General features: G+C 39.1%; 1 protein-coding gene across 7 annotated transcripts in view; it reads right to left on the minus strand.

The window, feature by feature from the left end:
• The window catches only part of DOK5 (docking protein 5), a 1,081,787-nt gene that overhangs the window by 1,015,037 nt on the left and 52,571 nt on the right, over positions 1–14,179 (minus strand). For 4 of the 7 annotated variants that reach the window (XR_013824127.1, XR_013824128.1, XR_013824129.1 and 1 more), the window contains exon 2: positions 960–1,111. The exons of 2 other annotated variants lie outside the window; for them this stretch is intronic. The gene's annotated coding sequence lies outside the window, so the exon portion shown is untranslated. Of the gene's footprint in view, positions 1–959; positions 1,139–14,179 lie in introns of all 7 variants that reach the window. One more of the 7 variants, XR_013824131.1, reaches the window with a different exon arrangement.

Below are 14,179 nucleotides of genomic sequence, written 5' to 3' on the forward strand. Positions count from 1 at the left end.
CTCAATTATTAAATGGATCCTCCCAAACTTAAAACTTAAGTTGAGACTTTGAAGGAATATCTCTCACTCACTCCCCATTCATCCCACCATCCCTGCCTACTTTGTTCTCTGTCCCTGAGGCCCTAATAAGATACCCATAATAATAATTTAATGTAGATCTTCAACATTTTTCTTAATTAAAAATCCATCTGTGAAAAATATAAACTTCAACAAGCACACACAGGAGGAGACTACCGCTACTCAAGTCTAATTATCTAACCATTAGGCAATAAATGAGAATCGCTTTCTGATTGTATAATAAAATTAGTAAGAAGTGTGTTTTGCTATTGGAGGAGATCACTGGCTGGGCAGTTCCAAATTAGTTTTTGAAAATAAGATCGACATTTAATATGTACGCTAATTGATGTCAGACATTTCACAGGCATGTATCACTACTTCCTGCAATAATGTCCAAAAAAGACTTTACACTAAGACCCTTTCTAGGGGGTGTGTGATTGGAGCTAAGTGGGTTAGAGGGCTATTTTCAAATCACCTTTTGGAATATCTGGATGGCACATGTCATACCCCCCGTCTCTGTGAAGAGCCATGTAACCAAAGGAGTGAATCACTGTGGCCAGATTTATAATCAAAGAGCCTGATCTCCTGGCAACAGCCAACTGGTCCAGGAGTAGACCCCACATCAAAGTTGTACCTACCAGATTCTCCCTCTTGAGAATCTGGAATAGGGCCTTGGAATGCTGGTCAATTTCAAGGCAAGAGCCGGAAATGACAGGGCGAGGGCAGCCATCTCTCTTTGTGTAAAAAGAAGCAAAGAAAACTAAAAGAAGGAAATGAAGCCAAAACGCACAGCTATCAGACATGTAACAATAAGAAGAAGGAGAACGAGAGACAAGCATCCTTCCTGTTTCCCGATGGGCTTCCGGTTCCTGATTCTTGTTCCTCAGGAGACATGGCTTTACCTTTTCTCTTGAAGTCTGAGGCAGGTGAATGTTCTTTGTTGACATGAAGGAAACAGACTGCCAGATATTTCTCCAGGAAAGATGGGTATATTCAGGATCAGAAGAGAATTGCAGTTCGGGGTCTGCAACCATGGCGAGTCATGTGCAAGTCCCTGGAGGGCACGAGAAGGAGAATGCTTCTGTAGGGAGTGAAAGGAAGTTGGGAGGGCTGTAAACAAAGAGCCCATGGTTTTCACTGGCTGAGTCCTTGCCAAAAAAGGAGAGGAATCTTTCTTCTTCCTGCTGGGCTCTGTTATCGTCACAGAGCATGAGAACTCCCCCTCAGGTCTCCCAACTCTATTGAATTCAAATGTCTCTTTATTAATTTTTTACCACCTATCACAAATTCACTTTTTTTCTCTAAGCTAATTTAAAATGATTTGTTACATTCAAACGCACAAGACCAAATCAAAAACAGAGAAGACTAGGGATGACTTTTATGCCAATCCAAAAGAAATCACTGCCTACACAAAGAAAAAAATCATACTTTTACTTAAAGCCATCGAAGAGGTGTGGACACTAAGAAATCTAGAAGTAAAAAATCCAGAGGGATAAACTCCTCCTAGGTAAGCAAGGATGCTTTCATTTCAGAATGTCTAGTATTTTCGAGGTCTACCGGATTCAAGGTGTAGAATTCACGTGGTACTTGGTTGTGTTCTACTCAGGAGGGGCTTAAACTCAGCTTCAAAGTGTTTAAACCCCGAGGTGAACTGAGTTTAACTGAACTCAACTTCTGATAAGATCACAGATATCAGCACTCGGGCTGTCCAAGAAGTTGAGCGCCAGGCTCAAAAGCAAAGAAGCCACCTCACACTTATTAGGATGGTTACTACCGAACAAAGAGAAGATAGCAAGGATGTGGAGAAATTGGAACATCCGTGCACTGCTGGTGGGAATGTAAAGTGGTGCAGCCACAGTGGAAAGCATTATGGAGGTTCCTCAAAAAATTAAAAACAGAATTACCATATGATCCAACAATTTCCCTTCTAGGTATATATATATCCAAATACATATCCAAAAGAATCGAAAGCAGGAACTTGAAGAGATATTTGTGTACCCACATTCATAGAAGCATTATTCACAGTAGCCTAAAGGTGGAAGTAACACAAGTATCCATCAACAGATGAATGGATAAACACAATGGGGTATAATATGTACAATGGGATATTATTCAGCCTTAAAAAGGAAGGAAATTCTGACACATGCTACAACATGGATGAGCCTTGAGGATGTTATACTAAGTGAAATAAGCTAGTCACAAAAAAGACAAATACTGTATGATTCTACACATATGAGATACCTAGAGGAGTCAAAATCTTAGAGACGGAAAGTAGAATGATTATTAGGGGCCAGGGGTGGGGTGGGGAACTGGGGAGTTATTGTTTAATGGGTAGAGTTTCAGTTTTTCAAGATAAGGAGAGTTCAGGAGACTGGTTGCACAGCAATGAGAGTATCCTTAACACTACCAAACTGTACGCTTAAAAATAGTTAAGATGGTAAATTTTATGTTATTTGTATTTTATCACATTTTCTTAAAAAAAGCAAAGGTACTCTGATTCCAGATATTTCACATCTAAGATGTTGTTAAATGATTAAAGTCAGAAACTTTCCCCAAATCTGCTCAACCCCTGATTTGATCCAACTGATGAAACAGTTCACATTAGCTGACTGAGGAAGGAAAGGGCATTCTCTTTCAGCCTCCACTGTTCTTCTAGGTTCAGGATCCCAAACACAATTTAAAAAATTACAAGATAAGCCAAGAAGTGAGAGGGGACCCCTAAGTCAAGAGAAAATTCAGTCATCAGAAAGAGATCCACAACTCTCAGCCAGAAGCAGACATCCTGGAGGTTCCAGGACCCTCCTTCTTAGGAACGACAATATCTTCTGGGCCTACAAGAAACTCTGATCTGATCTTTTACTCAGATTTGCAAACCACATCAGTGATGTTGAGTGTGAAGAAGAGACCACGGACGGTCTATGGTAGATGGATCTTCAGTTGAATTAATCTTTAAGATGAGTTATTTTCTAGTCCTTGTCAATCCAACTTGTTTTATTGGACACTTGTTATACACCAGCATGCCAGTAGCTAGGGGTGGGTAGAGTTGACAAGATTTGGAACTGTTCTTGGGAAGCTTGTGTGAGTTTCTCGTGGGTTTTACAATGATAACTGGCACCATTTCTTCCACTCATTCCGACAATTATTAGTAAGATAGGGAAAGACATCAATTTTCAGCACTTATTACATGTCAGTTTATAGCATATTTCACCCCCCACACCAATATAATGAAAGTAGGTAATATTATTCCCTTTTTACAGACAAAGAAACTGAGGTTTCAGGAGGATAAACAACTTGGCAAAGGTCATTTATGTAGGAGGTGAAAGAACTCTGATTCAAATCCTGGTTGGCAGGTGCACTAAACCATGGTCTTCAATTGCTTTTTGTTCCCTAACCTTCTTCATTTTTGAAAATCTCTATCTACCATGACATATTAAGCTAACACCTACATCTTTTCATCTTAAGTTGAAAAGGATGCAATTTCTGTAATATTGAAAGCACCGACTCTTAAAAAGTAAGATCACTCTTTATATTTATGTGAAGGAACATAAATATCATTCCAACTTGACACCCACAGGCATCCGTTTCAGAAATAAAAGAACAAGTATGTTCCTCCAGCAGTCAGAAATTTTAAATGACTTGCCTTTTCCCTTGAAATTGTTTTGCTATTCCACATCTACCGTAGAATTTTATTCTAAGATAAGATATTTGGGGCTTCCCTGGTGGCGCAGTGGTTGAGAGTCCGCCTGCTGATGCAGGGGACGCGGGTTCCTGACCTGGTCCGGGAAGATCCCACATGCCGCGGAGCGGCTGGGCCCGTGAGCCATGGCCGCTGAGCCTGCATGTTCGGAGCCTGTGCTCCGCTACAGGAGAGGCCACAGCAGTGAGAGGCCCACGTACCGCAAAAAAATAATAATAATAAGATATTTTTATGCTTAAAAATATCAACCTACTTCTCTGCAACAAAGATATGTAAGGCAAACTAAAATGTTAAACTTTTGTTTACATTTCCTATAACCATAAGCCCTGTGGCATTAAAATGTTTCACTCAATTGATTTGTAACTACAATTATTATTAACTCATGACCAAGCCAAACAATATATATGTCTGGCAAATGTTAGTAGGAAATTTATTCCAAGTGCATCTCTTTAATGAGATGGATGGACGGCTGGACACAGGGTGAAGGTGCTTTGCCCTGACTTGATTAACGGCTGCTTCCCTTGTACCCAATTTTCCCACTTTGTCTTTATCCCTTTTATTCGTTTGTTTTTTAAGAACTGTGGAAATTTAGTCTTCAGTGCAATACACAAGAGTAAGATTCTGGTTGAGACAGACCTTTCTTTGGTAAACTGGGAAGAAGGCCATTTTAAAAGAGAAACAAGAAAGGAGGATGAGCATGATACTTTAATCAAGGCACCTTCTCAGTTGTAGGAAAGAGAACAAACGAACATGGAGGTTCTTGAAAAAGATTTCCTTAAAACAAACCGTGCATACAAACTCCTTGTGAAGCCCCTCTTTGGGACTTTTTCTTTAAATGACCTCATTCTGTTGCAAGGTTTCTAAGCACTGTCTGCCCAATTATAACCACTGAGAGAAATTAAAGTACTCCTGTCTAACCTCCAGGAGCACCAAAGACCATAATTAATAGATCAGAAGTAAGGCCCAAACATTGTTATTATAAAATATTTCCCAGATGAATGTAATATGAATCCAGAGAACCACTGCCTAAAGCCTTCTTTCCTATTTTTTTTTTTTTTTTTTTTTGCTGTACGCGGGCCTCTCACTGCTATGGCCTCCCCGCTGCGGAGCACAGGCTCCGGACGTGCAGGCCCAGTGGCCATGGCTCACGGGCCCAGCCGCTCCGCGGCATGTGGGATCTTCCCGGACCTGGGCACGAACCCACGTCCCCTGCATCGGCAGGTGGACTCTCAACCACTGCACCACCAGGGAAGCCCCTTCCTTCCTATGAAACTGAGGTTAGAGTCTAAAGTTTTCAGTTACACTCTCCAAAATGGTACCCACTAGCCACATATGGCTACTGAGCAGTTGATCAGTGGCCAGTCCAACCTGAGAGGTGCTGTACATGTAAAATACATACAAACTGGATTCTAAAGGCTTAGTATGGAAAAAAAAAGAATGTAAACTATTTCGATAATTTTTATTGTGATTGCTTGTCGAAATTATGCTACACTGAATATACTGAGTTAAATCAAATCAAATATTTTTAATTTAGTATATTTAATTTCATATGGTTAATTTAATTATTAATATTTAACATTAATTTTATGTAATAAAATAGATCATTAAAATTGATTTTACTTATTTATTTTTACTGTTTTTTATTTTCTCCTAGAAAATGTAAAATTACATAAATTGTTTACATTATATTTCTTTGGGATGGTACTAATCTAGAGCACAGAAAAAATAACGCTAAATTACCCCTTAAATCACCCATAAGATACAGCATTCTTCCTTATACAGTAATTTTTTTTTGTTTTTTTTTTGCGGTACGCGGGCCTCTCACTGTTGTGGCCTCTCCCGTTGTGGAGCACAGGCTCCGGACGCACAGGCTCAGCGGCCATGGCTCACGGGCCCAGCCGCTCCGCGGCACGTGGGATCTTCCCGGACCGGGGCACGAACCCATGTCCCCGGCACCAGCAGACGGACTCCCAACCACTGCGCCACCAGGGAAGCCCAGACCGCTTTTCTTAATGGCACAGAGCACAAGGTAAGTTCTGACATAGCTGATTTTGTTCAATGGTATTGACAAATCTGGGAGATGAGGGAGCGTCATCTCCAAAAGGTGCCTGGACTGCAAGCATTTCTCCCCAACGGCAACCTCCACACATGGTCACCGTCATCTTTCTCCTGGGCTAATGCAACAGTATTGTTCCATCTACTGACCTGCTCAATTCATCCCTCCTTGATTCCCTATTACGTGTTTTTTGTCCAGCATCCGCGTTGATCCTTTAAAACCTAAGTCAGATGGTGTCCCTTCTCTGCTCAAAATCCTCCAGTGTCTTCTCCTATCATTCATACTAAAATTCAAAACCCTTATGGTGAAAAAACACAAAAAGTCCCATGATCTTGCCTCTGGTTGCCTTTTCTACCACCCCTCCCATCGGTCACTCAGTTCAAGTCACATTGCAGTCCCTCCATTCCCCAAACACATCAAGAATCGTCCTACCTCAGGATCTGACACCTCCTGTCCCTTTGCCTTAAGTACTCTTCCTCCAGTTTGCTACACGGCCCAATACCATCCTTCCTTCAGATCTGCTCTCAACAGGGCAGAGCTCCCTAACTGCTGACCTGAAATGGCACATCCTGAGACCCTGCCAATCTTTTCTCAGAGCATTTATCATCACATGCCATGTAGCATGTCTGTGTGTTTATTTATGTGTCCCCCACTAAAATGTAAAGGTCATGAGTGAGGGGACCTTGTCTTTCTTGGTCAATCTCTGCCTCCCCATTTCCTAGCACAGTGGGAGCCACATAGGCATCAATAAATATTTCTGAATGAACATCATATATGAGAAAACAGAGACTTGGAGATGTTTAAATAAATTGCCCAAGATCTTTTAATTTGAAACAAAATCTTATGATTCTATGTTTAATTAATCTAAGGTAAACTGGAGGATTTATTACAGCAGAAAATGGAAAGATGGATGGTTCATGAATAACTGCATCTTTTGATCATATCCACACCTATTGGGTCCATGTACAGATTGCACAAATTACCTACAGATAATTCAACAAAGTTCACATTCAATGATTCAGAAAATATATTTTCAAATATTAAATGTAGGAAAATTTTGAGACAGTCCGATAACAACTCTAGCAATGATCTACCACCTCTCTAGAAAAATCCAAGAGCTTCTTGGATGCACACCAATTGAGAATGCAGAGAAGTACACAATTGCCAATGCATTCCAGAGAAGACTAGAGTCTTATTCTCCCTGCCAGAATTACATACTTGTTTTTCTGAGCCCGCACATTGATTATTTAGAACTAATAATGGTTTCTACTAGGTCAAGGGTTGGTGCATTTCAAGGGCAGTTAAAAGCTCATTTGCTAGTAACCAGTTTGCTCTTAGATACCTATATGCCATATTTCTTCTTGGTTGTATTTATTTATTTCCAATTTAAGGATCCTTAAAATTGTAATATGCTTTACAATTCATTTCACAAGAAACTTGAGGTAGCTAGCCTCCAAGATTGTCCTCAGTGATTCCCGCCCTCTAGTATGGCATTTCCTCTCTCACTGAATAGGACTGACTACGATACTGCAGAAAGGACAGAGTGTGACTTCCAAAGCAAGGTCATAAAAAACACTGTGACTACCATATTGCTTTCTTGGCTCACTGGCTCTGGGGGAAGCCAGCTGCAATACCACAAGAATACTTAAGCAGCCTGTGGAGAGGTCCTTGTGTTGAGGAACCGGGTCCTCCCGCCAACAACGAGCACCACACAAATGAACCTTCTTGGAAGTGGATCTTCCAGCCCTGGTCAAGCCTTCAGGTGACGCAACCCCAGCTGACATGGTGAGTGCAACCTCAAAAGAGACTCCCAACCAGAACCACCAGCTAAGCTGATCCTGAATTCCTGACTCAAGAAACCAGGTGAGATAAGCAATAATGTTGTTCTCAGCCATTTTGGAGTGATCTATTAGGTAGCAATGGATAACTAATATGCTGTATCCATCTTAGCAATGGATAACTAATATGCTATAAAAAGAAAGGCACATGCCTTCACTCCCTATGTGACCTGGGCCAAATTCTGGTTGCTAACTACAACGTAGCTACAATCTCAACAACATTTAAGAGTATTGTTTTTCAAGCATTTCAAGATAGTCAAACCAAAAATTATAGACTTGATTGATACTGAAAAGTTAGGCGTAGCTTGGCTGCTGTGATGCTTCCAGCATCACAGCATATTTTATGTTTGAATAAAATAAATCATTCTCTAGGCTGATTTATTTAATAATCTATAAAAACCCAGGAGCCAAAAGTCAATATTTCACTAAGCCTAAGTATTAACCCACAGCCCCTTTTTGTTTACACACGTGAATTAGCCCTCGCTTTCCTAGATAATTTTGACCTTCGTGGCAAGTTCTATTATTGGATTTTGAAAGGAATGATCTGTTTTGGTGCTATTTCTTTTTTAGGTCTTCAAGTTGCAAGACATTAAAATTATACTTTATTGGAAGAACAAGTGTAGTTAATACCTGATCACATTTTCCTACTGCGAGCTGTGAACAAAGGATAAATGCTAATTTGTCACAGTAGATCCATATTGAGTGGATATACGTATTTTCTCTTGGAGGAAAAAATGTCCTACAGAACTAGAAATTAATTGGATTAATATGTTCCTATTGACAAAATTCTTTACTTATATCAGTCTAAACAGATGTTAAGAAAAAGAATCAAAAGAATAGATTCAATTATGTCATCACTTCTTATAGGAAAATCTAATAAAATCTATGTCTATAAAATCGACTTTATGTAAGTTAAAATGAATATTTGCATCCTATCAGATTTAATTATCATTATGGAGTTGAGTACTTACAAATAGGAAAGAGAATATAATTTAGATATTTCAAATTGATAAGTTTACCTTTATCTGAGATATTTTTAAAACATTATATTTGATTTCAGCTTCTAAAGTCAAGAGCTCTAATCCAATCTCTTTCTGCTTTAAAACTCCCTGCAATCGGGCTTCCCTGGTGGCGCAGTGGCTGAGAGTCCGCATGCCTATGCAGGGGACACGGGTTCGTGCCCCAGTCCGGGAAGATCCCACATGCAGCAGAGCGGCTGGGCCCGTGAGCCATGGCCGCTGAGGTTGTGCGTCCGGAGCCTGTGCTCCGCAACGGGAGAGGCCACAACAGTGAGAGGCCCGCGTACCACAAAAGAAAAAAAAAAAAATTCCCTGCTATCCTTTCTTTTCAAATCCTTTGTTTAGGCTTGGTCTAAAAATATTATTCCTAAATATTAAATTGCAATTCCTTGTCTCATATCCTCTTTGAGTTTTTCAACAAAGTGTTAACCCTTCTAAAAAAACTTTTGGTAAGTATTATTCTCCAAAACAACTTATCCTAATACTCAAAACAGCTGGAATTCTGAAAAAAAATCATTTGTTCAAAGCTGTGTCCCTGTCCCCAGTACAATGCCTGGCACAATTAGTCAAGAAAAAGAAATAAAAGACTTCCAAATTGGAAAGGAAGGAATAAACTGACTCTGTGTACAGATGATATAATGTTATATATAGAAAATCCTAAAAACTCCACCAAAAACCCTATTAGAACAAATTCAGTAAAGTTGCAAGATACAAAATGAACAGGCAGAAATCAAGTGCGCTTCTATTCACTAATGATAAAATATCTAAAAAAGAGATAAAGGAAACAACTCCTTTTGTGGTAGCATCGAAAACTTAGGAACAAATTACTTAGGAATAAATTTAACTTAGGAAATACTTAGGAAGAAATTTAACCTAGGAGGTGAAAGATCTGTACACTGAAAACTATAAGAGTTTGATGAAAGAAATTGAAGAAGACAAATGGAGAGATACCCCATGTTCCTGGATCAGAAGAATTAATACCCAAAACCATCTATTGATTCAATACAATTCCCATCAATATTCTAATGGCATTTTTCATGGAAATAGAAAAACAATCCTAAAATTCCTATGGAACCACAAAAGACCCCAAATAGCCAAAGCAATTCTGATAAAGAACAAAGCTAGAGGCATCACAATTTCTGATTTCGAACTATATTACAAAGCTATGATAGACCAATGGAACAGAATAGAGAGCTCAGAAACCAAGCCATGCATATACACTCAATTAATATTTGACAAGGGAGCCAAGAATATTCAATGGGGCAAGGATAATGTCTCTAATGAATGAACACTGGATAATCACATAGAGAAGAATGAAATTGGACCCCTTACACCACTCACAAAAATTAGCTCAAAATGAATTAAAGAGTTAAATATAAGACTTAAAACCTCAAAACTGAAAAAAAAAACAAAAAAAAAACAAACCTCAGAACTCCTACAAAAAAGATAAGGAAAAAGCTCCTTGGGCTTCCCTGGTGGCGCAGTGGTTGAGAGTCCGCCTGCCGATGCAGGGGACACGGGTTCGTGCCCCGGTCCGGGAAGATCCCACATGCCGCGGAGCGGCTGGGCCCGTGAGCCATGGCTGCTGAACCTGCGTGTCCGGAGCCTGTGCTACGCGACGGGAGAGGCCACGCAGTGGGAGGTCCGCGTAACGCAATAAAAAAAAAAAAAAAAAAAAAAAAAAAAAAAAAAAAAGCTCCTTGCCATTGGTCTTGGCAACAACTTTTTTGGAACATAACACCAAAAGCACAAGCAACCAAGCAGAAATAAACAAGTGGGACTACATCAAACTAAAAAGCTTCTGCACGGCAAAAGAAGCAATCAACAAAATGAAAAGGCAACTTACAGAGTGGGGGGAAATATCTGCAAGCCATCTATAGGATAAGGAGTTAATATCCAAAATATATAAGGAACCCAGACAACTAAATAGCAAAAAAGGGGGAAAAAATCCAATTAAAAAATGGGCAGAGAACCTGAATAGACATTTTTCCAAAGAAGACATACAAACGGTAACAAGTACGTGAAAAAATGCTCAACATCACTAATCATCAGGAAAATGCAAATTATGTAATAATATAATTATAAAACCACAATGAGATATCACCTCACACCTGTTAGAATGGCTATTATCAAAAAGACAAGAGATAAGTGCTGGTGAGGGTGTGGAGAAAAGGGAACATTTGTGCACTGTTGGTGGGAATGTCTTTTTGTACAGCTGCTATAGAAAACAGTATAGACATCTGGGTATACACTCTGCCCTCCGTATCCATGTATTTAGAACCTATGGATACAGGTGTCTGTTCTTTGGATTCTTCTTTGAATGAGCTGTAACATCTTTATTTGTTCCATAATTAATTAATAAGTAAAATAAAATCTTTGACACATCTTCATTTAATATTTGTATGAGAATAAAGATTTTGCCTCTTCAGGGGACTTCCCTGGTGGTCCAGTAGTTAAGAATCTGCCTTCCAATGCAGGGGACGTGGGTTCCATCCCTGGTCAGGGAACTTAGATCCCACATGCTGCAGGGCAACTAAGCAACTAGAGAGAAGCCCGTGCACTGCAACGAAAGATCCTGCATGTCGCAACTAAGACCCGACACAGCCAAAAATAAAATAAGATTTTGCCTTTTCCAAACATTGCCCTTGAACAGCATAAACACCCTCCATGGTAGAATCATATGCTCCAAGCATTCAACCTGTCACCCAATTTCAACATCCATTTGTTGAGTTAATTAAACCAATTGCCACACAGCTAGCCCTATAACCTTGCACACAAACAACCTCAGAAAGCAATCTCTAAACCGATACTTGTAAGGTCTGAACTACAGAACAAAGCTGCAACAGTTCCACGTGATTCTCTTTTATAGAAGATGCTTTATGCCTACAAACCACTACTTAATCATTTCTCACTGTCCACACCCAGGATGACACACCCCCAATCTCGCCTGCTCTCTCTAAGGGATCTTAGTGGAGTATAGGAAAGGCATACCTAGAACAAAGGTGTGCAAACTACCAGAAAACAGCACATACAGAGGAGGGTCATGCAGAAGTTTGTTTGCACACACCCAAGCTTCCTTTTCTCAGTTTTGAGAGAAGAAAAAAAGGCATGAATAAAATGTGCTTAGTACATTTTGATAACTAGAGTCCGCCTCTCTGCTTCACTGTCACCTGACCTTGTATCTCTTTGCTCATGGCCTCTCTAAACAGCATCTGCAAAATGTAAATTACCCTGCTGAGGAAGGACAATTTTCAAGTTTTAACCTTTTTAGAGATGACTTCAGAAGCACCTAGACATGCAGCAGATGTTGGTCTAGCATCCAAGGATGTTAAAATTCCCGTGAGAACTTTTTAGTGTGTTTTACAACTACAGGGTCTGCTAGAACTTCTGAAGGTAGGTCACCCATATAGCCTAAGTATATTCAGGGCTCTAAGGAAGTGTAGATTACAGCCAATTACAAACCTATTTATTTAAAATGTGCTAAGAATAATGATATTCAGCAAAGATATGTTTGAATCACTGTTGGTCCCTCTGCACTTCTGGGTATTTTCAAGACCTTCTCCTGAATCAAGTCAGCACAAGGGGGGGCTGTGTGACCTCATCACATTCCATGATTTCCTCTCTTGCCCCCCACTTCCACCGCAGACTGTTATACTAAATTGGATTTATGATATCCACAGGTATTTAAGTGAAATTTTCTGTATTCTCCTACTAGAAAAAGAGATGTAAAAATTCCCCCAAAAACATGGTATATCTTTTGAGCACTGGATAATTTTTAAATTAAGGTAAGTAATTTGTTTCAATTTTCTCATTACCTGCTGGAAGCTCAGAGCCAAATTTGTACCTCGGCTACAAATGTATAAAATGGTACGGATCAATAATAATGAATAAGAGTATAGATCAGTATGTTCTAGGGCTTTTTTTGCATTTTTTTTTCTGGCTTCGTCTTACCACAGACTTTCAGGTTTTGCTATTTTTCTTCACCCTTATACCTTAAATCTTTTCTGTAATATGACAGTGTCTTAGGAAAACAGGTAGGGAGGGAAATAGTTAAAATATTAAGTAAACTGACAAATTCATCAGCTGTATTAAGTAATAACCTTGATTCTACTTGCACTACATAATCCTGAAAGCATATGTTATTTTCATTATTAATGAAAGATATAAGTGTATTATTTAAATTAAGATTTTTTTTTTAATGACGTAAGTATACATTCTAGCCACATACATGCAACACCTTTTTTTTCCTGGAAATTTCACTTTTCAGACTGAATTAGATAACTTCAACGTTAAAAATGACAAAAGCAGGTTATGTGTTGCGAAAATGTATTAATAAGGACTCTTGATGGCAAGTAACAGAAATCCGGCTCAAAATGGCCTAAGAAAAAACCGGAATATATTGGCTCATGTAAGAAATAACCAGAAATAACCAGGTGTAGTTGTATCCACAGGCTTAATGATGTCATCCAGTGTTATCAATCTCACGGCTCTGCTTTGCTTGTATTGGCTTCATTCTCAAGAAGGCTTTTTCTGCCTAAAAATAATGTTTGCCAGCAATTTCAAGTTTATATCTCATCCACCGGTTTAACAACCCCACTTCTAAACACCAAATGACTAGTAGTAGAACACACTTATAGAATCCTCACAAATTACAGTAACTCTATTAGAGAAAGCAACGGCCTTATTGCCATTAAATACTGTTTTATGATTGTTAAATGAATATTTAGCAGATTAACGGACAAAAAAGCATCCATAATATATTTCCAAAATCAAAGTCTCGATGGAGAAGAAGCTTCTTTTGAAAAGCAAATTATCTCCGCAGAAGTTCTAGCAAATGAGGTAGGACTTCTTTTTTCTTTAGTCAGTTTCACTTAACCTCTGGGCATTTGGCCACCTCTACACAATCAGTGTTTTTGTTTCTCTTACGTTTTCAGTTTCAAGTCACCGAGCCAAAGCCCATGATGAATGACTATTCCATGACTTCCTGGCTTCAATTTTGGGGAGATAAACAATACTAGGATTAATATATTTAAGATATTATAGGAAAGCACGACAGTGTAAGGAGGGCCAGTGAGTTCTGACAATAAGAGATGAAAGAACTTGGCACGTTCTTTGGGTCTCGGCTAGGAGGTATTTGGCTCTGAGAAGGGCTCATACCTGCCAGGCTAAATCAGGGCAATCATAGTGATGCATTTATAAGAGCAAATGCAGTTTCAATTCACAGAACAAAATCTGGGATAATACACATTGCCCCTGACAACAATCATTTTATAATTTTCACTTTTACTAGGTAACTATGGAAGGAAAAAAAAGATTTATTTGTGTGTATGTATACATCCATATACACATACTATATCTATACCTATATTGTATCTACATCTATATTTATTCCATTTTCTCTTGGCATTGAGGTAAAAACAGTAGATTGGAGGTAGGGCGAGAAAGGATCCAAAACCATTTATTCTCTGAATTTCAACCACATCTCCCAAATCTGAACATGCCTGATTCTTAT

The sequence above is a fragment of the Stenella coeruleoalba genome (assembly GCF_951394435.1).
Source record: "Stenella coeruleoalba genome assembly, chromosome: 15".
Classification (NCBI taxonomy): Eukaryota; Metazoa; Chordata; class Mammalia; order Artiodactyla; family Delphinidae; genus Stenella; species Stenella coeruleoalba.